Source organism: Schistocerca americana, chromosome 4, assembly GCF_021461395.2.
Source record: "Schistocerca americana isolate TAMUIC-IGC-003095 chromosome 4, iqSchAmer2.1, whole genome shotgun sequence".
Classification (NCBI taxonomy): domain Eukaryota; kingdom Metazoa; phylum Arthropoda; class Insecta; order Orthoptera; family Acrididae; genus Schistocerca; species Schistocerca americana.
The window spans coordinates 230,684,118-230,708,879 of record NC_060122.1 but is presented as its reverse complement, the minus strand read 5'-3'; positions in this window follow the sequence as shown (position 1 = coordinate 230,708,879).

Sequence of the window (24,762 nt, the reverse complement as noted above, 5' to 3'; positions counted from 1 at the left end):
AAGGCCGCTATGATGGGGAAAACGTGCCTGCTGACATGATAGAGGAAGAAACAGGAGTCGACAGGGAAGAGAGACTGGGCACAGTATTGCAATCAGAATTTAAAAGTGCGTTGGGAGCACGAGATCGAATAAGGGAGGAGGGGCACGTGACATACCATCAGAATTTCTAAAACTATTGGGGGAAGTCTGTATAATGCATGAGTAGAAAGTATGTGTAGAACGTTTGAGTTTGGTGGTATGCCATCTGACTTTCGGAAAAACATCATCCACACAATTCCGAAGATTGCAAAAGCCTACAAGTGAGGGAATTACCGCACCACCAAATAAACAACTCATGCATCCCAGTTACTGACAAGAATAATATACAGAAGAATGGAAAAGAAAACTGAAGATGTGTTTGATGAAGATCAGTTTAGCTTTAGGAACGATAAAGGCACCAGAGAGCTAGTTCTCACGTTGTAGTTGAAAAGGGAAGCAAGACCAAGGTAAAATCAAGATACGTTCATAGGATTTGTCGACCTGGAAAAAGCGTTCGACAACGTCAAATGGTAAACGACGTTCGAAATTCTGAGAAAAATTAGGGTAAGATATAGGGTAAGAGGGGTAATATTCAGTATGTACAAGGGTCAAGACGGAGAAATAAGAGTGGAAGACCTAGAACGAAGTCCGCGAACTGAAACGAGTGTAAGCCATGGATGTAGTCTTTAGCCCCTGCTCTTGATCTATAGATTGAACAAACAATGACGGAAATAAAAGAAAGGTTCAAGAGAGTGGATTTAAAATTCAAGGCGAAATTATATCAATGGCAAGATTTGCTGACGACATTGCTATCTCAATGAAAGTGAAGAAGAATTAAGGATCTTTTGATTGAAGTTAACAGTCTGAGTAAGGAATATGGACTGAATATAAATGGAACAAAGATATTAATGAGAAGTACAGAAATGAGAACAGCAAGAGACTTAAAATCAGAATTGAGGGTTATGAAGAAGATTAAGTTAAGGAATTCTGCTACCTAGGCAGCAAAATAACCCACGGCCGATGGGGCAATAGGGAGATAAAAAGCAGACTAATACTAGCTGCTGCTGGACAAGAGAAATGTTCAGTATCAAATGTAGGCCGTAATTTGAGGAAGAAATTTCTAAGAACCTATGTTTGTAGCACGGCATTGTATGGCAGTGAAATATGGACCATGGAAAAACTGGAAAAGAAGAAGATCGAAGCATTTGGGATGTCGTGCTACAGAAGAATATTGAAAATTAGGTGGACTGATAAGGTGACGAATGAGGAGGCTCTCTGGAGAATTGGCGAGGAAAGGAATTTTAAAAAAATTAAAAAAAATAAAAATCAAGGAGAAGTTCGACAAATCAAATTCATATCGTTGAAATCTTTCTCTGATTTAATATAGGAATTAGTGACTATAAGGTCCTTCGTTCCTGACTGAAAATATGGGGTTACGTAGAGGTTGGATTTTATCTGTGAAACCACAGTTTTGTAATTGGTCAGATCAGGAAGTGTGCGTAGCGGGATGGGTGACCCCTGGTGCATGGGCGGCGAGGGGAAACGCGCAGGTTTAGGACACAACAGGGAGGCACGGCAAACGCGTTTAGGTGTGGCGTCACGGTACAAGAAAGGCGAGCTTTTGCCACTTAAGGGACAATTTTGGTAGACTCGCCCTCCACTGAGGCGACACCGTAGGAAATCTTCCTAGCAGACGAGCGAACTAATTCTGCTGTGTTTTCCTAGGAACAGACGGCTTGATTTTTAAGCTCTGGTGGATGTCCCGTAGAATTCGCAGAAGATTTGAATGAGAGGACCTCTTTATATAGTTATCTATCGTTTCCCGCGGCTTGAAATCAAGTTAAACATTCCGATGGAGGTGCTGTGTGTTCGTTTTTACCACCAAGTGCAGAGGCTACTCTTAGATCCCGCCAACAGCCGGAAAGAAGCGTCTTGAGAACTTATGAGAAAATAGAGTGCCGTTTCATTACTTTTCCACTCCAAACGACTGGTCATTAGCTAACTAAAAATCACGCGTTCATGCCGGAGGCCCTAGGGCCAGAATTCTTAGTAAAGAGCAGGCCGACAGCATCAGATTCAAACATACCTATTCTACAATCCATGGTGGGAGGTAAAGTACAAACACTATCGGCGGAAGCTAGGAAAATTTGTGTCTTGGTGAACTTTTTGATATAAAATGAAGCACAGAGCAGAAGGTGGGAGTACGGTGTTCACTTTAGTTTATATAGCATCTATTCAATCTAAATGCAGTTTAATTTAACTCCTTAGCAGACGTTTGCAGACTCCTAGAGACTTGACACTTTTAGCCAGACTTCTGCAGACCTCACATACAGGGAGTGTGGACTGTCATGGACTTTGAGATGAAGAGAAGCGATGGCAATATACGCAACTAGATCGGTAGCTGTGTGAATCCTTACGACCTCGACCTACACGTTTGCAGCCAGTTCGTCTGCTAATAATTATAGTAAGATAGCACAGCAGCTACGGAAGATTAGGTCGCAATAATTTTGCGGCTTTGTTAGAATCAAGTAACTCACACAGGCTCACCATGGATGAATTCATGGGCACAGTGCATGCGTAGTTCTCCATCTTTTCCTCGATTATACAATCACTGTTCTGACACTCCACTTCTTTTCACGTTCGTCGGACATCAGCAAAAACACCCTGTAAGTGCTTTAGGCGTCACTACAATAAATTACGGGGGGCAGGAGTGTACCCTTATTCTACGACAGAGCACACATCGGTGACTGCTATACAAAATTCTGTATTGTTTTCAATGAATCAAATGGTTCAAATGGCTCTGAGCACTATGGGACTTAACTGCTGTGGTCATCAGTCCCCTAGAACTTAGAACTACTTAAACCTAACTAACCTAAGGACAGCACACAACACCCAGCCATCACGTTTCAATGAATCACACTGGTCTACACAGATTGTGACATGACAATTTCAGGATAACAGTCAAGATAACGTATTACATCCTGATTAGCAGAAATAACACTGAACACAACAATATCAAATTTAAATAGAAGGTTCTCTTCAAGATTTTTCTTACATCTAGACAGTGAAACACTGTCTGAGTTGGCCAATATTACGTCAAATCATCCGATTCCAGTTCTAAGTTCGGTACTATTTAGGATGACAATCAAGTCTGCGGAGGATGGTTAGTTTTTGTGACAAGATTAGCAGAAGGTTACACAATGTTGCTCGTGTTGACAATGGACTCAAGCTGGTGATCCAATAATTTTACGCCTCTCCCAGCAGCATTTACTTTTAGCTGCGACATGTCGTCGGCTGCATCGCTGCTCTCGCCTTCTGAAAATCCTGTAAAAACCTAATCAAAATCTTTACTGATTTTATCAGCTAAAACTGCCCTATGTTTCTCGTTAGGCGAGAAAACATACACTCATCCCTAGTCTGGAAAATATGGCAATATACATGGGCATAGATGGAGCAGCGTGTATACTTCAACGACATCTCAGTTCTTGCAAGAACAACTAACTACGTGGCTGTTTTGTTTCTCCGCTATCGGAGCTCAACGACTCTTCAACTAATTTATAACTGAATGTCAGCCAAAGTGAATGCAGTGTTCACACAAAATTCCTCTTTTGGCGTCGTGCAGGTCATGATGCGCCCTGTTTTACTCTTGACGCTGGCTTAGAGGACCGTCCTCGAAATTTTCGGTATTCTGTCTTTCGCAGCAAAAACTGTCCCCCTCCCCACTGTGTCCTTTTGTGCTTCACATCACAGCCTTTTCAGAGCAATGGGAGCGTTACTTCTATCTCGTGGAAACTACCCCCGCCAATCGCAAAGGGCGTACCTTCAAACTGTGCCGTAATCTCGCCACTTTTACTCCTCCTGAGTTTATTTCAGCCAATCGGACATTTTGTGCCCTCTACTGGCGCCTGAATGTTACACACACACATCATAATAGCACTAAGGACCTTCCTGTCATCAGTAATTGCGACTCTCTTTTAACTGCGTCTCAGGCCTGCTTGTATCTATCTGGAAATTCCCCAATGCAATTTTCCAAAGAATTTCTCCGTCGCCGGCGGAGCTGGTCCGTTACCTGCTACCTTTGATGTATCACCTGGTGCGTTCATTGTCTCCCTCGCCGCGGATCATCGAATACCTGTTAAAAGCCTTTTGTTGTATGAGGGCCATGGCTGCGCAAACCCGAGTCCTGCATGTCAATGACCTTTTGGTCATTGACATGCAGGATTTTGGTTCGGTGTGTTAATACCGTCGAATCAAGTGTCAAACGATTTTGCATTACATACTGTACATTTTGATAGGCAAATCTGCCCACTCTCACCGAAGCGTGTCAGGTGACATACCCATCTGCTCGTTGCGACGTATATAATCTCATCTAAGGAATGAAATTAACATTCATTCAAGCGGCGACCTCACACTGTATTCACACGATTTCATTTCGTTTAATGAACCTGCTAGGAATTGAGTTATCCTTATCAGCTAGCCTGCCCAGACCATCACTATACTTTCCATTGGAATAGAATTTGAGTATCAGCTGAATGTTCTTGAAGTGCGTGTAACAAAATCTAACATTTTCTATAAATCTATGCACACACAATAAAGTGTACTGAAATTGGAATTTACCTGGCTCATTCATTTAATTTTGGAATCAGTAGATCACTGTCATGGAATTAATCAGTGCAACAATTATGGAAATGTCAGAACTTGAAATTCAGTGCTAAGCCCTTGTTATTAAAACTGCATTAAATTCAACTCCATTGCGCAACTTCACTAAGCATTTGGATTTCAAGTGGCCAGTAAGTCCAGCTGATGCAGATTATGCAAGCAGCCCATAAGCAGCGTCTTGCATCGCTGTGGATAACTTCTGCTGTGTGTGTGGTAAAGTGACTTCAACTTCTCATAAACGTAAACTGCCTCCAGTAATAAAGACAGTATATTAACATTACTTCGACTGGGAAATAGATGATGATAAGTCTTGGACACCAAGTATTTGCTGTAATTCATGTGCGGGAAATCTGTTGTTAATCGAAAACAATGGTAAAATCAATGTCATTCGATTTCCCAACACATGGCGAGAGCCTGCAGCTCTAGTCAGAGATCGTTATTTTTGTATGGTGGCCACTCTTAAACAAGGAATGTAGAGAAAGATATAGCGGACAGTAATATACCTAATTTTGACTTCAGCTACACGACGAGTATCACATGGAGAAGATCTGCCTGTTTCTATGCCTCCGGAACATTATGTCCTAGAATCTGATGTATTTTTAGAGGGTGAAAGCAAACAAAAGCCAGAATCTTTAGAGGAAGATTCAATTATACACGAGAATCGATCTCGCCCAGTAAGTCACATAAAACTTCTCAAGCAAACGTAATGATTTAATTCGTGACACGGAGTTACCAAAAAGCAAGGCCGAATTTCTTGGCTCCAGGATTCAGGAATGGAATGTTCTGAAAAAAAATCTGAGTCAGTGTATAGACATCGAGAAAGAGATTTAACGCCGTTCTTTGAAATGGAAAACAATCTTGTTGCATGGTGTGACGTAAATGGTCTAATGAAATCTTTGAGAATGGAGTAATGGAGACTATTCACCGAATCCTTAAGGAAAGGCTTGAAAGTTGTTTTGCTTCTCAACGGAAAAGAACAACCGTTTGTTCGCGTATGTCACACTGTGCATATGAAGGAGAGCTACGTAAATGTAAAATTTCTTCTTCAAAAATTAAATTATAATGTCAATCAGGGGCAGACATGTGGCAATCACAATTTCCGAATCGAGCAACTGACAACTGAATGTTGTTTTGAAATATATACTACACTTGCGAAGAAAACAACAAGTATGAATAAAGTCGTAAGAATTGAGTTGTTTAGTAGTGTTTCAACTATCATAGTTCCTTGATGATGCCACCTATTTTTTGCTAATGGGTGTATGGCCCTATTTCAGCTGTATTATGCCACCAGAAAGTAACAGGGTGTTTATAAATGAATATCGGGGTTTTAAAGCTTTATAATATTTATTACATTAAACTTGCAGCTATGAATAATATGCCAAATGAAAGAGCAACTCAAACAGTTGTGTTTGGCACCAGTGCGCATGCGCAGCACACAATGTTTTCTGTGCCGTATCCCGGCGGATAGTTTATGGGCCTTTCTTTTTTGGTGAACCTACTGTAACTGTCTCTTCTTACCTTGATACACTAGAGCAATGGCTCTTCCCTCAGTTGGAAAAAGATGAACCAGAGAACTTCATTCTCCAGCAAGATAGTGTGCCACCTCATTGGCATAGCGAAGTACGCGATTTGTTGAACTTCACTGTACCCAAGCGCTGGAGAGCCCGCAAGGGGTCCAATGACATGGCTTCCTTTGCATGGCCTCCACGTTCACCCGTCCTGACGCCATGCGATTTTTTCCTTTGGGGCTTTATCAACGATAGTGTTTACGTGCCTCTGCTACCAGCAGACCTCCCTGAATTAAGAAACCGGATTGAATCAGCTGTTGGTACAATCACTGAAGACACACTTATAAACGTTTGGGAAGAACTCGGGTATAGACTTGGTGTGTGCCGTGTGACAAATGGTGCTCACATTGAACATTCATAAGGTTCTTGGTAAAACTGTTTGAGTTGCTCTTTCATTTGACATATCATTTATAACTGTAAGTTTAATATAATAAATATTATAAAGCGTTAAAACCCCGATATCCATTTATAAACTTGTATTTTATCTGCCTTTACAGAAGAAAAAGGTAACAAAAGAGGGAGAACAAAAGCCAAATTCAAGAGGGCTCTTCAGAAACGTGAAAATTCTGTTCGATATTTGCTGAGTTTGATAATATGCCAAATACGTGAAACTCACTGTTAACGAAAAAAGGTGGTAATTTTCCCTCTGAGTGCTGTGGACCGACGCATGCATTCACTGTCGACGAAATGTTGCGGTCTTTCGCAGCATTTCGGACACTTCAGCAACAATATTTTTCAAGTACTTTTTGAAATCCGAAAGCCACCGTGTTGCGTGTGCATGGTAAATATGGTAATTAATGAAAACCGTTTAGCAGGAAAGTTTACAATTCCAGGGGCGTGCGGTGCCGGTTTTTCCAGAGTAATTTCGGCGGGGGCCGGGCAGAGCGCGTGCAAATGGCCGTAATTACTGCGTTAGGGGTGGGGATGAAGGGGCGGAGTCGGGAATGTCTGCCCAGCTCGGCTCATCACATACCACCTGCCTCAGCAGCAGAAGCCCGCTCCACGCAGCACTGCCGACACTGGCTGGTAGCGCAGACGTAGACATCCGTGAGTCCTTTGGTACTTCCACAGTTAAAGGATGCTGCAAGAAAATAATCGCTCGAACATACTCACTTTTTGTTCGTGAAGCATTCTAAATATTCGTTCCATGATTCAAAGCTACCTCATGCCACTCAATCTGTACTTATTTATTTGGTCTTCAGCTTGGGTGCATTATTCAGGCAACTACAGTTATTTTAGCTTTCTACAATTACACTAGTCAAGCATCTACAACTACAAGAAGTGAATATAAATGAATTTATTACTTAAAAATAACCAAACAATATTTCTTCACTATTAGCAAGGAAAGGAATCATTCTAAGTTTCTAAAAATAGAAGTAACAATTAAACCTTTCATCACAATTCTGACATTCACTTCTCACTGAGATACAAACAATTATCTTCACTTGAAAGATAAATACTTCTATCTATCAGGAGGTAGACGACCATTCAGGATTGGCACTTAATAAATTCTGAAAAGTTTTGGTCGCATTTTAATTTATTGACGCGTTTCGATAAATCATCACCAAAACATAGTTCTGTTAAAAAAAGGAGATACCAAAATCCGAAATAACACAGAACAATTATATGCACAATTACCAACCGTTGTGTTAATACTTTCTAAAGAAAATAAGAATGAGCCAAATAGTGTGTGGAAAAATTGAACTGAAGTCTTCATAAATGCCTGAAGTCTAGTGCTAGACCGAACATATACAGGGACCATCAGAGGTGAAGAAAATGACTGCCATCACCACATGGCACTGGCAGTTGGAACAACGCATAAAAGACTATCGAAATGTAACCAACGGGATATCATACTCTGAACATCGGTTATCTACTAAACAATTTCAGAATCACAGAACAGCCACGCAGGGATATTATTTTTTTTTTAAATTGTAATACACAGAATAAAAATAATACAGATTTCGAGCAGAATGATAACTGCTATAATTATTAGCCATACAGTAGGTATCAATAAAGATCTAAATTAACAACATGCACGATATGAATACAGAAATAGTATAACTCACAAATTATTACAGTATCAGCGTAGGATGTGACACAGCTTCATAAAAATTATAATGTAGGCCAGAAATAAAATTCTTTCAAAACCAATTACAATGCAGACAAAAGTTTTATACGAGTCTTAAATACATACATATTCAAACATAAAATGACAGAGAATAAACTGAAAGATAACTCCCTAAAACTGCTAACCAAGTTGTAATAATTAATAATTAATATGATACTTCACTGAATACAAGTTTGAAATGGGAAATGTTGTATTAAGGATCAAGTGTAATCATCTGCGTCATGATGCTATAAAATGACATGCATGTCGTGTCGTCCATAGATCAGTAAGTAAAGGTTACTTAGCACCAACAGTAATGATAGAGCAGTCATTAGATTGCGTAAAAGTACAACTAAAAATAAATACCCAAGAATCATAAGAATTACACTGTCTATGTCGACTCAGGGCAAGATAAACAGGGCCTTTTCTAGCACTCCAGCCCAGCGTCAATTCGTAAACGACCACAGCAGGGTACGCTGTCAGAACGTTAAAGGTATAATCAATTAACGAACGTAAGACCATCTATCATTACAGTGTAACACAGTGGTTAATGTCGAATTAAATTGACGACGTATGAACAAATTCAATGCTAGCAATATTAATTAGCAATAGTGTAACAACAGACGACTGCCAAATTTTAAACACAACGTAACTAAATCAAACTGCAATTCAGGAAAGTAGAAACACGCCAATCCTCGCAGTGTGCGTTGCTTAACAAGTTCCACGGAAAGCTGCAGTGAGGAACAATCCAACTACAGGTGCCATCAGTGGCGGCTGCGGTGTAAGAGTACAAGAGCACCTGAACTCCCTGATTTTCGACACTTTGCTGATTTACTGATTATTTTTCTATGTATGCTGTTAAACTTTACGTAGGTGCTGCAGTCTGAAAGATACAGCACTTAAATCTACCACGCTACTGTTCCTCTACACTCCATGAAACTTGGCAACAGGATTGCCAGCACACCCCCAGTTGTGCACGTTTTAAGGAGCTTTTGCGCATGTGCAGCTTGAGTGACGTAATTGCCTTATGGGCCAAATACATACGTATTTGATAAACAATGTGCACTGTTCACAACGTGCACAGCTAACCCTTGCCACTCAACTAGATAGCACACTCCTCCGCTATACTAATTGACTCACTATGCAGTGTTGTAAAATTAGATCGGACATCAGTGTATGTTAAAGCTGTACTGAGAGTAAACGTGTTTTGTGAGTTTCTGAATGATTGTATTAAGTTATGAATTTTATCGTACAGTAATCCATTGGGAGCACTGCGGATCATAAGGGTCTAAAGCACATCATCATCAGTTGTGAGACTGTAGCATTATTTATTCATTCATCTGAAATCTGTTTATCTTACGATAAGTCAGGTTTATCTGTGTTGTAGGCCCACACTGCATATGTGAAAATCCGCTTAAATGTGGGATCGACGTTGGCGTGCTTTAGCTCGTTATGGATCCCGGCGCCTCATTTGTATTGAAGTGACCATGATGGTAGACATTACCTTGTGTTTAATTATTTCCACAAACGGCACTTCGTGTTTGGAGTTGGTTGTTTATTGTGCAGGTACCAGCTTTCGTGTGTAGTGTTAACATGAACTATGTTGAATTTATTTTAAATGCTAACAGAAAAGTAAATGTGAGGACGCGTCGGTAGAGCGCTTGCACGTGAAAGACAAAGTTCCCGAGTTCGAGTCTCAGTCCGGCACGCAACGTTATGCCAGGAAGTTTCACATCAGCGCACCCTCCACTGCAAAGTGAAAATTTCATTTTGGGAACAGGAAAGTAAATTTCCAGCAAAAGTTTGCCGCAGTGGAACTAGGGCCTCCGAGAACAGGTCCTCTGATTGAGTGACGAAATCAAATAAGCGTGACTACAAGCGAACATTTAACAAGGAAGTGTACAGTTAGCACAAGTTGTGTGGGTGCAGCGTTAGAATATACGATTGTCAGCCCGGAAGTAAATTCGTGAACTAATACATCTCTAGCGATCTTGTACATTTTAGGAAGAAATGGAAAAGCACGAAAATTCCCACTTACACAAAAATGCCAAATGGGGAGTTACAAAAGCTCACACATTATTTCGTTATGTCCTAAACTGTACTTAATTATGTACAAAACAACAAACTTCCACAGAAACAATTCCTTCGTTTGTCAGAGAAGTTAACCATATTATTATCTTATTATTATTATCTTATTATTATTATAATAGTTATTAATGTTATTATTATTATTATTGGCAGTGGTTGTAGTTGTATATATTTGTTGTAATCATAACTGTTATACAGCAGATGCTGTTAATTTCACACTCTCAGATTTATCTGAATCTTAAAATTTGTGAACACCCAGAATGTGAACTCAAGAGCCGCCACCGGCTGTCATATAGCGAGACGAAAAGAAGCAAGGAGGCACCTCCATACGTGTGTGTGCAAATAATATTCAACTAGGAGTATATCGAGTATGCCGTTCAGGTAACGAAAAATTTCGAAACTCATCTTTGTTCTTTGCCTAAAAATTGTAAGGGCTAAATAATTTGTCGATTCATTCGACTCTGGTTCTATGGTAAACGAAAATAGGTACCTAAGATGATTATCGTCACAATTTCATATAAGTTAAATGCGTCTTCAACTTACTTCAGTAGAACAAAGTTTTCGACATAAAATCAGATTTTGAGGTGAAACATTCATACTCAAAATTATTAACACAAATCTCTGTCAAAGTACCCACCAAAGAGTTACCCATTTCTGGACCTGTTGGCTGAGTGTAAAATATATAATTGAAGACAAAGGAATTAAAAGATTAGGGCAGTTCCTAAAATTCCATCAGCTCTACAGTTTCACCCAGAGTAAGTTTTTTATGCTGCTACAAATTTTATCTTACTTTTATATTTTATACTTTTCTATAAGTTAACTGTGCCAAGTGAAACTAGCCGTGCACACATAGGTACATTTACGGCTTTGATCCTATCTACCAAGTCGTATAAATTTCTGACGCTAAGCCAATGAGTGATAGTACTGATCTTGTAATTCACTCGAACAGTTTTTAACAGTCGGCCGTATTGGATAACGTAGCTTCATTGGAGACTTAATCTTAGGTGTTTTTGGGTTCATCATCACTTAGCCTTTTTTTTGAGTCATCATGTTTCTGACTGATCTGATACGAGCTACCATGAATTCCACTCCTGCACTAACCTGTTCATTCTAGAGTAACGCTTGCAGCCTATTCCCTCAATTATTTACTGAAAGCAGACCGTTCTCTGTCTTCCCCTACAGTTTTTACCCACTACAGCTCCTCTAGTATCTTATAGGTTGCGCTTGGGTGTCTTAACACATGTTCAGTCATCCTATCTCTTCTTCTTGTCAGTGTTCTTCGCTGGTTCTGTTTAAAACCTCCTTCTTCCTTATAAGTCCACCTAATTTTCAACATTCTTCTGTTGCACCAAGTGTCAAACACTTAGATCCCACATCATAGCCATTCTCAACACTGTGAACAATGACCTTTTGCTGTCTGTTACTAAAGTAAGAGGTGATGCAATTGTGACCTACTCCCCGTATTCCATAATGGTCCAACTTCTGGACAAAATTTTGTGATCAACACAATGAAACACCTTAGTTAAATAAAAAAAATGCCTAGCGTTCGAAACCTTTTGTTTAACCCATACGGTACCTCTCAGAGGAAAGAGAATATAGCTTTTTCAGTTGTTGAATGACTTCTAAAGCCGAATTGTACATTTGATAGTAAATTGTGTGATATAAAATGATCAATTATCCTTACATACACAGCCTTTTCTATATCTTTAGCAAACACTGATGGCATACAAATAGATCTAAAATTGTCTACATTATTCCTTTCTCCCTTTTTATAAAGCGGATTTACTACTGAGTTCTTTAATCGTTCAGGAAACTTCCCACTCCTAAATGAAAAATTACAAATATGGCTAAATACAGGGCTAACATGTTCAGCACAGTGCTTTAATTTCTGCTAGGCACTCCATCATATCCATGAGAGTCCTTAGTCTTCAGTGATTTAATTATTGACTCATTCTCCCCCTTGTCTGTATCACAGAGGAGTATTTCAATCTCGGAAAGGCATTTGCCAAGAAAGTTATATGATTCCCTGTTGAAACTAAATTTTTATTTAATTCACCAGCAATCCTCAGAAAATTATTGTTAAATACTGTACATATATCTGATTTATCAGAAACAGAAATATTTACTGCGAACTGACTTTATATCATTGACCTTGTGCTGCTGACCAGACACTTCCTTCACAACTGACCATATGGTTTTAATTTTATCCTATGAATTAGCTATTCTATTTGCGTACCACGTGCTCTTTGCCTTCCTAATCACATTTTAAGCACCTTACAATACTGTTTGTACTAGGCTATTGTAGCTTGATTGTGACTACTTCTAACATTCTGATATAATTCCCACCCTGTTCTACAAGATATCCTTATCCCACTAGTCAGCCACCTGGGCTGCCTATTACTACTAGTATCCCGTTCAGAACGTTCTAATGGAAGGCAACTCTCAAAGAGCATGAGAAATGTGTTAAGGAAAGCATTATATTTATTGTCTATGTTATTGGCACTATAAGCATCCTGCCACTCTTGTTCTTTGATAAGGTTTAAAAAACTCTTTATTGCTGTTGGATTAACTTTCCTACATCTTTTGTAATTATATGTGATATTTTTTAATAAAAAAGCCATTTAGTGTTAAAATTTGTGCATCATGGTCTGAGAGACCATGTACCCTTTTACTAACAGAACTTCCATGTAGTAATGAATAATGAACAAAAATATTGTCTACGGCTGCGTTATTGTTTCCCTGCATCCTAACTGGAAAAAACTCAGTCTGCATCAGATCACATAAATTTAGAAGATCTATCAACATCCTTTTTCGAGCACCACCATGCACAAAATTTATATTGAAGTCACCACATATAATTAATTTCTGGTAGTTCCTACAAAGTGAATCTAGAACCCCTCTGGCTTGAGCAAAAACGCTCTGAAGTCAGAGTTAGGGGACCTATAAAAAACAACAATTAGAAATTTAGTTTCACTAAATTCAACTGTCCCTGCACAACATTCAAATATCAGTAATATCACAAATTCAGTACGCCTTGATGCAAAACACCTTGTTGTTTGTTTATTTCTTTATTATCCCAAGCTAGTTTTGGCGACAAATACCACCATCATCAGTGGTTTTTTTTTTAAATCTAAAACATGCAGAAAATGGTATGGTTGTACAAACACAGTAAAATATTATTACATTTTTACAAATCGTCTTTTGAAATATAGTTTTATGTTGATACTTTTATACTACCTTATTTACTGTATGCTAGAACATGTTTTAAGCTATTATTGGCGCTGTTTCTGACATATTTGCTGTGCTGTTTTTTCTGCTGCCGTCTTTTTACTTAGCGAACATCAAGTCATCTGCAACCATGTGAGTGGCTGTTAGTAAACAAATACTCAATGGTGAACCTCGTAAGTCAGCAGTATATACTTGGGGTTGTGGTAGTGTTGTGGAAAACAGTTATTTTGGTGTGTATTTAGCTGTTGCTTAGCTATTCGTGTACTCACGTTCGTTGGATGGTGTGTGGCTGCTTTTTACGTAGAAAAACAAAACTTTAGCACTTTGTTTCTGATCCAGAATATTACGCCATCTTGCTGTTCGCGTGTGTCGCGAGAGGCGTATCGCAAGTGGCGAGAAAGGCTATGAAAAACTGTAGCGCGAATTACGACGACTTCTGTTCATTATTTATGTCTCTGTGTGTGATGGGGAAGTGGTTCTTTTGCGTGTGTGTGCTTTCTGTTCTGTGTCCTTGGTTAGTTCTCTCAGAGCGGTAAAGAGTGTGTTGTTGCAGCACTCGTTGATATACGTCATATAGTTTTCAACATTCTCCCAAACTGGAATTCTTGAGAGCTGTATTCACTTGAATGTTCCGAACTCCTGTATTGAGCCAACCACTTATGTAGAAATTCAATAGCAGAACTATACACAGCTGTCATCTCTTTGCCGAAGCTGCCACACTCCCATGTGTAACTTTCTTCCCTTTCGTCTGTACGTATGGCCTTCATTTTTAAGGGCGTATAGCTATGTTTGTACCTTCTCTCAAGAGCTTCTAAACTTATTTTAAAACAGAAATAGATTTAGCTACAGAATTTGATTCTTTCTCCAAGTTCAGCATATTATTGTTAAAAACAATGAATGAAGAAACAACAACCTAGCTTCACTTAGTTCATCCTAAAATAATATTCCACAAAGCACAGTACCACAGGAAATAGGATAATCCTATGGTATATGTATAGTATAACAAATGCTGGTATCTAACGTCCACAAAATCACAAAATTCTTTCATCTCCCCTGTGTACACAGTGTAAATCGAAAAGTATTTGAATATTATCAGAACTACTGAATAAATAGCAGTCTTCAACTGGGAAACAAATTTATGTTGCACCAAAACTAACCAACAGATACTAATAACTGTAAGTAACGCAACAAAATCCATCTCATAATGTGAATAGTTCTCGCACACTCCGTACTTTCATGTTTCGTTTACACATGTTGCCACAGCTACACGACTCCCACACTGCTGCACACAATCAATCACTACATACCATCTGATGATGAATCGCGGTTCCAAAGCAGTAATGAGATAATAAAAATTGAAGAACAAAACAAAAGGCCACTGGTTGCAATAATTTCAAGAAACATTTCTTCCGATTCCACTAAAATCAGTGTTAGTTTAATCACCAATAAAAACTACAACTTTTTTCTATATCAAGTGCATTTAATATGATATTTATGTTTGTGGCTATTGTATCTAATTTTTAATTAGGTGCACATTTCATTTCAGTCACTTTTGTATTCATCCCGCCAGCTTTCGTATCAAAGTATCGCATTACAATAGGGAACATTTTCATAGGACCACGTTTGCTTCCATGTGTTGCAGCACTAAAGTAAGAAATACCACTCAACACACCTACAGTAACGTCTGTTGAATACGATAATAAAACAGATGAAACAATAGCTTCAGCTTTGGTGTGAGCACATGGGACTTTCTTAGAACTTCTAGAATCTTTGTACAGAGCTGTGTGTAACTGACTTCTGCAGGCCATCGACTTATAGTTATGGTGGTGACGAACCACATGCAAAGCCAGAGTACCTTCAATTGCACAGGCCACATCATTCGCTTTGCTTTGATTTGGAACAAAAAATTTGTAAGTTTAGTAGATGAGCTTACAGCGTAAAGATGTGTGTTTTGTTTAGAAATGCTGCCATGTGATTCTTGATTCTAGATCCAATGCACGTGAAAAAAGGTGAAGGGATTAAACGTTATAATTATAAATACTTTTTTATATTAATACGACCCAATTTCAGCCCTTCCGATACTTAGCAACTGATACGCATGCTCCAGCAGGGCAAGTGAAGCATTCTGTCCTGTGTTCGTGTCTTTCCCCATTAGCACATCATAAACACTGACTTGCTTTTCGGCATTTTATATTTAAATTTTTTAGTTTAATTTGATGCAAAAGATACGCCACTGTCCCAAATAAAAAACAAGAATTGATCCTCAATCTCCAAGGCTAACAGAAGCAACAGCAAAGAACATAATGCAGAAGACAGAATATATCGTTTGAATACAGGATAGAAACTTCCTAATTATGTCGCCTATAACACAAAAATATACCTACTTAACAGATACAAGGTACATTTTTTTCAGAAGTATTACAGTCGCATTTATTTAAGATTAATTACAGTGATGACAAATTTATTTTGTTCGAAACATGCCTTTTTCTTGAAGCTCAGAAAACAAGCCATACTGTATTTTTATGAACTCTACCTGGGCACATTTTCTTGCCACAAAAAGACGTCGTGTCGGGGAAAAAAGAGTAGGAAGCCCTATAATAATGGCGTCCCAGATTTTAATGTGAAAATTATTCAAAAACTGAAGATTGTACAGAGAGTATTAGATACTGGAAATTGCTAGCAGAAACAGTAAAATAAAAAAGGGATCACGAAACTGACTGGAGTGGGGGACGTAATTGTAAGTGTAATGAAAATCGAATGGAATGTGGGGGTATACGTAGCTAGACGAATAGACATTAGATGGATCAAGAGAGTTGTCAAGTTTACTCACGGGGTAACGTAACACTGAGAAGATGACGTACATGAATGTTGATTGATATTATAAAACAAAGTGGAGCTATATGGTTACATGCAGCTGGAGAAGAGGCCCTATGTTCAGCATATGCTACTGTATTTAAAAAAGAAAAGCTGTGTGTTCGGGCTCTGCCAATAAGAGTCACTTGGATACCGTATGAAGGGATGCCGCTATCGTGGGAGCTGAGGACTTTCTAGACTTTGGAGCTACTATGTATCACTCGAGTAGCTCCTTATTTGTTATCACGAGGCTAAGCGCACGACGATCCAGTCTTATTCCCAAGGAAAAAAATATTCCTGGTGCTACTGTTGAAACGGAGCAAGGATTTTGGATGCAGCTTTCATCAATAATTATATTACATTTATCATTATGAGGCTGACAACAGGGAGAATCGGCCTAAGAAATGTTGTTGATATAAAACATGATGGCTGACCTTAGGGTCTCTTGAGCAATTTGCGTGTCTCTCTTTGTTAACCTGGTGATGGTCTTTAATGGATTAAGAATGATTCTGGTGTACAGGGAAATGTGCAGAACAGTGGACTTACGAGACACCTGAAACGATTCAGCCAAGCACGACAGGACCACAGGCTGGGTAGCGTAAGATTGCTGATAAAGTGAGGTCAGCCCAGAACCCACAGAGAGCGGCAAGCATTGTTCCCCACACGACTAGTTGTGGGTAGTGTCCAGCCAAGGATTCGTAGCAGTCGTGGGAGCCTTACCAGATTCTGACTTCTTTCCAAGATTAGGATCTGCCGCTCATAGTAAACTGAGACCACAAGAAACAATCTCTAGTCCTGTAGCGGTCTTCTCTGAATTTCTCGTAGACAGTTGCGAGGCTTTGCACATTGGCGGGAGAACGTGCGGCTGGCGTAAAAATGTGTTGAAATTAATGCTTTCTGGTGGTAGGGGAGACGCGCTGGTTTTGGCGCAACTCTATGTTGGAAGGAATACTCGCGATCGGGCCATAGTGGATCGTAATTTTGCGATTGGCGGCTGGCACCTTTTAATGGCAAGGAGTTTGCGGGGCATTACTTTTCAGCACACTCTAGTAATTTCCTTGGATTTTGAAACAAAATGTGTATCTTTCAGTTTATTTTTGAATTCTGTAGTATCAGATTTTACCTCTTTATACAATAACCAGAACAACTCTTTTGTAAGCGCAAAAAAGGGAAAAAAAAGGAAGAGGAGATATTGGAGTTTTCATCCTTCCTGAACACAGTTTTTTCCCCTGGATTTAAATTTTTATATTTTTCCAATTCTTTTCTTGTTCTTTTACAACACTAATTTCTCCTTCAACCCTTATCTAAGTTGTACATGAAGTCCGTTTCCAGTAGTTTGTGCTGCTGGACCATTTAAAAATAAAAGAAAGTGCAACAAAAACTGCAGCAGTTGAAATAATTTATACACTTGGGTAGCACACTGCAGTTGTTTACAAGCCTGCTTATCGGGCTAAATATAGTATAAGCAAACAATCACATTTTTGCCTAATATATGATTCGAATAAAATTATAGCGTATAATTTTCTTTGCGTCACAGTTGAAGATAATCGTGAAATATCATTCTGAGAATAATCATCAACTCATTCTCACAGTAAATATCTCCGAAACATATTTCGGAAACTTGTTTTGTCTCTCACTACAACAAAATTGTGTGGCAACGTAGTGAACAATGTTTCTATGTAGGACGCAAATTAAAACACTGTTCACTGCCACCTTTTTGCAGCCACGTGGAGATAGAAATGGACAACAATAACATTTTAATAATGACCCTCTTCGCTGAGTATCCAATTCCCCATCACATCTCTCTGATTAGCGCGTTGTCCACAAACGCCTCAAGCATGTTCTGTTTGTGTTTACACGTCGAATATGGGACGTGAAAGTCTCTGGATCGTCTCGGTGGAAGGATGCGTGAGCGTCTGGTTCGACATTCCGTAAGTATGTGTGGGTGTCCTCACCGACTTGGTTCAAATATGTGTCTTAAATCTTATGGGACTTAACTGCTAAGGTCATCAGCCCCTAAGCTTACACACCAACTAACCTAAATTATCCTAAGGACAAACACAAACACCCATGCCCGAGGGAGCACTCGTCCCTCCGCTGGGATCAGCCGCACAGTCCATGACTCACCGGCTTGGTGTAGCAGTGCGGTAGAGGCTGCCGCATCCTGAAGTCCCGCCAAGGTACTGAGGATTCCGTCTCCGCGAGGGGGCCAGCATGCCTGGAGTGCACAGCTCGGCAAAGCCCAGTCATACTTACACAGAATTATGTGAAGTTGGCACCTGTATTCCGAGAATTATACACTACTGGCCATTAAAATTGCTACACCAATAAGAAATCCAGATGATAAACGGGTATTCATTGGACAAATACATTATACTAGAACTGACATGTGATTACATTTTCACGCAATTTGGGTGCGTAGATCCTGAGAAATCAGTACCCAGAACAATCACCTCTGGCCGTAATAACGGCCTTGATACGCCTCGGAATTGAGTCAAACAGACCTTGGATGACGTGTACAGGTGCAGCTGCCCATGCAGCTTCAACAAGATACCACAGTTCATCAAGACTAGTGACAGGCGTATTGTGACGAGCCAGTTGCTCGGCCACCATTAACCAGGCGTTTTCAATTAGATCTGGAGAATGTGCTAGCCAGGAGTCGAACATTTTCTGTATCCAGAAAGGCCCGTACAGGACCTGCAACATGCAGTCGTGCATTATCCTGCTGAAAAGTAGGGTTTCGCAGGGATCGAATGAAGGGTAGGGCCACGGGTCATAACACATCTGAAAGGTAACGGCCACTGTTCAAAGTGCCGTCAATGCGAACAAGAGGTGACAGAGACGTGTAACCAATGCCACCCGATACCATCACGCCGGGTGATACGCCAGTATGGCGATGACGAGTACACGTTTCCAATGTGCATTCACCGCGAAGTCGCCAAACATGGATGCGGCCATCATGATGCTGTAAACAGTACCTGGATTCATCCCAAAAAATTACGTTTTGCCATTCGTTCACCCACGTTCGTCGTTGACTACACAATCGCAGGTGCTCCTGTCCGTGATACAGCGTCAAGGGTAACCGCAGCCATGGTCTCCGAGCTGATAGTCCATGCTACTGCAAACGTCGTCGAACTGTTCGTGCAGATGGTTGTTGTCTTGAAAACGTCCCCATCTGTTGACTGAGGGATCGAGACGTGGCTGCACGACCGTTACAGCCATGCAGATACGATGCCTGTCATCTCGACTGCTAGTGATACGAGGCCGTTGGGATCCAGCAAGGCGTTCCGTATTACCCTCCTGAACCCACCGATTCCATGTTCTGCTAACAGTCTTTGGATCTCGACGAACGCGAGCAGCGATGTCGCGATACGATAAACCGCAGTGTCTATAGGCTACAATCCGACCTTTATCAACATCGGAATCGTGTTGATAAGCATTTCTCCTCCTTACACGAGGCATCACAACAACGTTTCACCAGGCAACACCGGTCAACTGTTTGTGTATGAGAAATCGGTTGGAAACTTTGCTCATGTCAGCACGTTGTAGGTGTGGCCACCGGCGCCAACCTTGTGTGAATGCTCTAAAAAGCTAATCATTCGCATATCACAGCATCTTCTTCCTGTCGGTTAAATTTCGTGTCTGTAGCACGTCATCTTCGTGGTGTAGCAATTTTAATGGCCTGTTGTGTACACTTTTTTCAGAGTTCTTGATGGGTATACTATATTTCTAGAGTTCTCTGTTCAAAATTTGAATAGTTCTACAGAATTTCTCGAAGGAAAAATAATAATTGGAAAGTTTTAACCTTGTACAAACAAATTAACTGCCAGATTCGGGAAAAAATTAATAATCACAATTCTGAATAGCTCACGAAGAGTTATACAAAAACCCTTTTTTGTGCAGATAATAGTGTATGAGATAACTGCGATAATGGCGGACTCATTTCCACAGTCCTGTGAAGCTGGCACCCGGATTTCGAGAAGTATACGTTTTTTCATAGTTTTCGGTAGATATGCTACAGTTTTAGAGTTCTCTCTACTAAATCTGAATAGTTACACAGAATTTTGCGGAAAAATTTTAATGTTGAAAAGAAATTATTTGCCGATTTAGGAAAATATAATTGTGATCACAATTCTGAAGAGCTAACCAAGTGTTCCACAGAAAACCTTAATGGTATTTTTTGTCCAGGTAATAGTTAGTGAGATGACGGGAACAAGAAGGAACATATTTTCACTACAGAAAATATACGAAATTGCACTACAGTTTTGATGACCGTTCGGATCTCAATTCTGGATAGTATCGGAAGAGTTTGATCGAAAAACCTAATTTAATTTCTTGTGAAGATATTTATAATTGCAATAACGTAGGATCCACTTCACTAACATATAGCTTTTCGATCTAAGCTGAGCGTCGCTGACCTAGTTAAGTGATGCATGTAGGCACAATTGGACGCGAGTGTCGACAGCAATCTAACAGCACTTGTCGTTTTTTGTCTACTTATTGTGTTATATTACAACAATTTATATTTAATGTGATACTTTTCCCTACAATTAAGAACCGGATTTGAAGACAATTGTGTATATAATGTGTTCTCACGAGCTTCTGTTTCTTCAGTGTTCTGTAAATACTGGGATTTGCCAACATTTGGCAAGACATACGTTATTTTTTCCACAGATAATTTCAGTACCTTTTTTATATCTTCATGTGTTCATCGCCGGGATTGGAAAACGGGGATAGGGGTATGCTATCGTTCACTTAGAGGAGGTAAATGAATAGGTGACTCACACAATTACGTCGACTACTTTATGTCAGCTGAAAAGTCACAAGCTTATTGGGGCACCAGTCATCAGTAGCCGCAAATCATCTCCTCGATGAGAGAACGTGTGCTGTCGTATAACCCGCGTATAGCGCTACACCTGCCAGAGAGTGTCGTGTGGTGGAGAAAACTCTGGGCCAGATTTGTGGATGCGAAGAGTGTGTGTGTGTGTGTGTGTGTGTGTGTGTGTGTGTCTGTGTGTGTGTGTGTGTGTGCATTTGTGAGTGAGTGTGTGAGTGAGTAGGTGGGTGAGTGAGAGAGAGATAAAGAGAGAGAGCTACGTACGAGATGAACAACGTGCAAATGTTATTAACTCTACGAAATGTTCACTGAGTAATGAGCACAAGAAATTAATTATGGCAGAATTTTTCGAGGGCCTCACTTTATAGTTCTGAGGTCCTTATTTTTGTTTATAGCAGATCCTTCAGCAACAGACTTTTGCATTATTTGTTGAACCACTCTTTCACATAATAGACAACATGAGTTTGACAGACATTACAAAGCACAAAACCAAACAAGGAAGATTTGTACATGGGGCTGACGTTCCGATAGCATATGTGACTTTAAAAAAGAAGAAGCCAGATAAAGAAAAATTATATTTGCTAAAGAAAGCTGCGAAGAGTTGGAGAGTATATAACTGACATATGAATCTTCTTTAGCATTAGTGAAATAAGATAAACTTCTTTCTGATGAGGAAGATACTGTTAATACTTGGTCTCCAAATATTTTCAAGCCATCATGTTAATAAGGGTATTGCAATGAAAGCGGAAAGCGAAAAAAAAAGATGCTGCATCAATGCAGCCAATTACGAGACGAAACGAGGAACTCTTTCAGGATGTATGTCGGCAACCGTACTTTCTTGTAATTTCTTTTGCTAGCTCTGGATGAATCAACGGACATACGCGATGTTGCCCAGTTTACCATTTGTATAACTGGAATTGATGTTAATTTTAATGTCCTCGAAAATCTTGCCAGTCTGAAGACGTTATATGATAAAACAAGGCGATCTGAAATATTTCAAAAAAGTAACTCATCCCCACAAAAATGTAAAAGAATTTTGCAGTAAGGTCACCGATGTGTCTACTGACGGAGATCCGTCACTGACAGGTACAGTCAACGACACTGTAACATTGCTCGAAAACTTTTTAAATCGTCCTATACTAAAATATTACTGTATTGTTCACCAATAGTCACGGTTTGGAGAAACCTTAATATCTTATGTAAGCAGCATGTTATGCTATCGGTTCTGAGATTTGTGCATAAAGCTAGGGCTACGGCATTAACAACACGAGAATTCCGAGGTTACTATGAATTATCGGAGTTCGAGTGTGGCGAACTTGTCCTCCATCATGAGGCGTGGTAATGCTAAAGGTAAGCTTCTAAACACATCCTGTTTCTGATTTTTTAGAACATAAAAATACACCACCGAAAGAATACCCCACGACATGACAATTTTTAGTTTAAGTTAGATGCCATCTCAAAGCCAAAGTTTAAAACGAGAAGGCAAAAGCAGCCGGTTCATTCAATACTGAATTAAAACTAATCACCTCTCAGTTATAAAATGAGAATTTGGGTCACATACAATACCTGAAAGAAGACAGTGAATGTACTGGGGAGAATAGTAGTATAACCAAATATACTGAAAAACGTAAATAGCACAAGGGTCATTTGAAAGTCGTTTTCATAGGTCTAAAACCGATTAATAGTTAGTGAACAAAATATAATTCAGATTCCCATTGACACAGAGATATAGTTGATTCGTTTAAAAACAGTTTTGTTGTTATAAATGAAATCTGATAAGCTTTATTCGTATCAAAATAATACTGCCGTAATTAATTTCTGCCATTCATTACGCAGTGAACATTTCCTAGAACAAAGATCATTTGCACACAGTTATATAAATCTATGTCTCTTTGAGGCAACAAACAGATGAATGGCTTTTCAGCTACGACATTTATTAAAGGCAAATCAACGACATGGATAAAAGAATCAAATAGAATTGTACGTAAGGTTACTGTGCCGTAACAGATGTTGTTTATATACATTAATTAAATCGCTTAAAAGTTAATTAAGTCAACAAACATTCCTACCTCTCTCTCTCTCTCTCTCTCTCTCTATATATATATATATATCTACTTAGTGTATTCATCTCTTGGCCTCCCTCTACAATTTTTACCCTCCACGCTGCCATCCAATACTAAATTGGTGATTCCTTGATGCCTCAGAACATGTTCTACCAACCGATCCCTTCTTCTAGTCAAGTTTCTAACATTCTGCGTGGTGTCTGTTTGTTCTATATCGTGTCTCCCTACCACTTTCGCGCAACGACGCTCTGAGCGTGTTTTTTATGGAATTGACTAGTTTGAACCCGGGACCTGTTGCTGGTAAGGAGACGCCAGACCACGCATGACATGTAGAGTTCAGAAGAGTTCAGTAAGACGAGCGATGATATAACCAAATACTTAATGATTTCAGCGTCAGCTCCACTGCACTCCCTGTAAAAGAATCTTAATACTAACTAAATTTAGTGGAAGGGGTTCAAGGCTTTCCTAATTTTAGTTAGCTGGTAAAATAACGTCGAAAAAGCACTTAAGTTTACCATTGGAAATTTTATTCTACTCACAAAACATTGTTTATAAATTGCACTATTGATAAAAGGAAATGTTTTAATACAGGATGGTAAAAACCAACTGGGTTCAACAAAAATCTGAACGAATATTCCCTGAATGGGTTTCCAAGTTCTACAACGGCTCGAAGGATGACCTATGCCATATCATATCTATAATCTAGGTTTAAATTAAGTTTCACAAAAGAGAAAACTATCAAAATGATCTACAGTGACCCTCAGTTATCTTTAATTACTTATCTAACTTGTCGTAAATTACAGTGGCTGATGTGGCTTCTCAATAACTATATAACAGAAAAATCATCGGTTTCAGATTTTTACTTCAAGTAGCAAATGTGAACACCATGAGCTCTAATTGACGATCGTCACTAGTATTACGCAAAAAGGGGGTGTAACAGATGAGACTTCTACAGTTCTGAGTGAAGCTTTATGCGCTGTTATGCGGCATCGCGTGCGTTCATTACCTTGTCGGTGTTCGTCAGGGGGCGGCGGGCAGCACAACTCTGCTCACCTCGCCATCTCGGAAGCAACTCTCTCCTAACTTCTCCTTACTACAATTTACCGAAGTTCGTTTAAAAAAAACCGTGTGGCTGTGTTTTCATCTGACCAATCAGGGACTCAATGTTAACCTTAAGCTCCGCCTACAAAAATTCTGTCTATCCAATGAGAAATGTTATACTTTTCGTGGTGGGGCAATGTTTTTAAAGTTTGCAACGTAACAGAGACGTGAAAAAGTCTCATGCTAAAACTTGCAGCTGGTGTGGTCCTTTTACTGTTATCGTAAGATCAATACTGT